The sequence below is a fragment of the Lepus europaeus genome, chromosome 1 (assembly GCF_033115175.1).
Source record: "Lepus europaeus isolate LE1 chromosome 1, mLepTim1.pri, whole genome shotgun sequence".
NCBI classification, from domain to species: Eukaryota; Metazoa; Chordata; class Mammalia; order Lagomorpha; family Leporidae; genus Lepus; species Lepus europaeus.
Genome location: NC_084827.1, coordinates 47,319,747 through 47,323,690, shown reverse-complemented (window position 1 = coordinate 47,323,690; position 3,944 = coordinate 47,319,747).

Sequence of the window (3,944 nt, the reverse complement as noted above, 5' to 3'; positions counted from 1 at the left end):
TCTGGAGGGGCAGGAAGGGGCCATGGTGGGATGGGGGTAGACCTGGCAGGACAGGTGTATGCAGGAGGGGACAGGGAGAGGCAGGGAGACAGTGGAGGGAAGACCACCAAAGTGGTAATTTTGATCAGCACAACCTAAATATTGTTTTTTGAAAGACCAATAAAATAAGATAGACAAACCTCTGATAGATTTGTTGAAGAAAAAGAAGAGGGAAATCAGTGAAAAAAAAAGGGGGGGGGGAATTTTTGTCAGGATCTCCCCCTCTGGGAACTGGCCAGGTTGCCGCGAAGGAAGAGTCAAGGAGACTGAGGAAGGTCAAGCTAAACACACTTTATTGGTACTCTAGGCGACTAGGAGGAGAGATCGCTCAAGCCTACTCCTGCGGGCACTAGGCACTATGGACCAGGAGCTTCTCCCCGCCGGCACTAGGCACTACGGACTGGGGAGAGAGACTGAGCAACGTCTGGTTTACAGTGTCTGAGGGTCCCCTTATATACAGTTTCTAGAGGCTAGCCCAGTCCACACGCTGACCTCCCAGGGTCCCATAGTCATGGCAACGACAGTTTGTGGTTTGTGGTTAGGCCGTCTAGTTAGGCCGTCCCTTTTCAAATCTTAGGAGCTGGCGTGGTTACTTTTCTACTTTGCAGTTACTTTCTTTCAAATGGCGCTACAGTTACTTTCTCTGTGAATAGTTCCCTAACAATTTTGAAACACAACTCGATTTATCTATATGAGAGACATATAGATATAAGGTATCTTTTTTAAAAAAGATTTTTATTTATTTATTTGAGAGGTAGAGTTACAGAGAGTGAGAGAAAGACAGAGAGAAAGGTCTTCCTTCCATTGGTTCACTCCCCAAATGGCTGCAAAGGCTGGAGCCGCGCCCATCTGAAGCGAGGGATCCAGGTGCCTTCTTCCGGGTCTTCCACACAAGTGCAAGGGCCCAAGCACTTGGGCCATCTTCTACTGCTTTCCCAGGCTACAGCAGAGAGCTGGATTGGAAGAGGAGCAGCTGGGACTAGAACCAGCACTGGTATGGATCTCTCCTCCCCACTCCTACCTTCTGGTGACCACTATTCTTCTCCATACTTCTATAATGTCAACTTTCTCTAGCTCCCACCAATGGAAAAACTCATTCTTCCAAAGGAAAGGAACCATAATAGCATCACAAAGCAAGAAATGGTGCCATTGGTAGACCAGGAAACTTGAAGAATCCCTGTAGAAATCAGAGAAACAATGACAATACAAATTGGACCCAGACAATAGAGAAGACACATACTCTTTCCAAGAGACACCAGGGAGACCCAAAAATCAGAACCGGTAAATATGAACAGAGGGAAGGCCTGTATATTTGTTGCCAGGACAACTAACTGGTTAACAGGGCATTTGGAACACTGGGTGTGCCAGATTCTAGATACTTCGAGCAGTGCATATGGCATGGCTGATGCTGAGGCCAAACCCTAAGTACTCGACAGCAAGGAAGGGATTTGCCTGGAGAGTGGAGTACTCATAGGATGGATGTTGGGGCCCGATGACAACTGAGATTGGGGTAATACCAGGTTTCCAAAACAGAGACTAATAAGAAAAGCAGACTGTGCTGCTTTTCTTCCAACTTCGGCTATTCTCTGACCATGAGCCTTCAAGGGAGCCAGCCAAATGTAGCCTGTTGACATGAGACCTGCAATCAGTCCTCCTGTAGGGGAGGCAAGAGTAACCAAGGCAAGGGGAAACCAGATCATCAGTGTGTGTAAATCCACCTGCTCATCTCTTGCAAATAGCAACAAAGGGCAGTTCTCTAGCAGGTGCTTGCATTGTGATACAGGGATGCTCACTGCAGCACTGTGTGTCTTAGCAAGCAGGAGTGGATGGATGGATGAATGAATGGACAAATGGGCGGATGGATGGATGCACAAAGGAGACAACTGGAATCTGCATCAGTAGGGGAATGCTTGGATACGATATGGTGTGTCCATATTGTGAAACTCAGCAATCATTAAAAACCTAGACAAGTCTATGTCTTGATATGGGAAAATAACTGTACTATATTTTGAGTAACACACCAGTTGGAGGAGAGTATGCACATATGATGCTGTTTTCATTTTTATTTTTAAAAAATGTATCTAGAAAGTTCCAGAAGAATATGCCACAAACAAGGACAATAATCAGCTGAGGGGAGTAAGACCTTGGAGGGCGGGTCAAGGGGGCTGAGGGTAGGTTTTCTAAATTTTTACTTCAAACACTGATGTGTGTTTGAAATTATTTCCATGAATAAATAGATTCACTGTCTTTTAAATAAAGGCATTAATTAAAGTAATAACTGCCATTGGAAAATGTGGTTAAGAACACACACACATGTATGAAAGAGATACATGAAAGATATCAGCAGTGGGGCCGGCATTGTAGTGCAGTGCGTTAAGCCACAGCTTGCAACACCAGCATCTCGTATTGGAGCACTGGTCCAGGTCCCACCTGCTCTGCTTCTCATTAGGCTCCCTGCTGATGTGCCTGGGAAAGCAGCAAAAGATAGTGCAAGTCCTTGGGCCCATGCCACGCACAGGGAAGACCTGGATGGAGTTTCAGGCTTCTGGCTTCAGCCTGGCCCAACTACAGCTATTGTCATTTTGGGGTGAACCAGTAGATGGAAGACCTTTCTCTCATTTCAAACAAATGAGTAAAATCTTTTTTTAAAAAAAATATTTTATTTATTTATTTTTGAGAGGTAGAGTTACAGACAGTGGGAGGGAGAGACAGAGAGAAAGGTCTTCCATCTGTTGGTTCATTCCCCAAATGGCCGCAATGGCTGGAGCTATGCCGATCTGAAGCCAGGAGCCAGGAGTTTCTTCCGGGTCTCCTACGTGGGTGCAGGGGCCCAAGGACTTGGGTCATCTTCTCCTGCTTTCCCAGGCCATAGCAAAGAGCTGGATTAGAAGAGGAGCAGCTGGGACTCGAACCAGCAACCATATGGGATGCAGGCGCCGCAGGTGGAGATTAACCTACTGCACCACAGTGCCGGCCCCGAATAAAATCTTTTTAAACATCAGCAGTGCTATTTCTAGGGCAGGAAGTGTATAGGAAAGATTGACAACCTTAATCCATCTCTGTAGTATCCACTTTTGGGGTGGTGCTTTCAAAAATAGCTCGCAGGACTTCTGAACAGTTGACGATCTCCATCAAGTCCCAGGGTAGAGAGCATTGTGGCGCTGGTGTCTCAGAGCAGGTTCCCCCAGAGATGAAGTGCCTTGATTTGTAACATTTGCTGATTTCTGTATAAACACTCCCACTGCAACAGATGCCATTCTACCCATGTGTTGTCAGAGCTGGACTGGGAAGGCGTTGTACCCCCTGGGCTCCTGCCAGCCTATGCAGCCCGAGAGCCAGCTCCAGCACACCACTGGCGGAGAGGGAGTCTGCAGAGCTGAGACTTCTGGGCTCAGACTCCCTGGATTTTCTCCTCCAGCCCCCTCTCCTTGGTCTCATACAAGCGGCAGCTTCCAAGTGAGTGTGGAAGAGCTGCGGAGGCGCGGTGGACTCTAACTGTTGCAAACAGGAGCTTCCATTTTATTCTCATGAGCAAAATCATTAGAATGATTGATGCCCCCCTCCACCTCCAGCCCTGCTTCTAACCTTTGCACCTTGCGGGCCTGTTGCAAACACAGATGGGGTCAAGATACAGGGGAAGAGGAGGTGTGGATCTGGGCCGCAGACAGATAACAATAGAAGATAACAGGAGGCCCATGCGTGTTCAGTTCCAGTAGAGTCAGCTCAGAATACAGGTCTCAGTAATCCCCTCTCTATTGTTGCCATCAGCATCCAGGCTCTCAGGCTCTATCTGGTCACACTTATCCTCAGCCTGGGCTGTTGTATAGAAAGCAAAGGAAGAGGGACTAAGCTGCCAAGCCAGGAGTCTGTGCCCTTCAGAATGCTAAGGGCAGGAAAGAGAAATT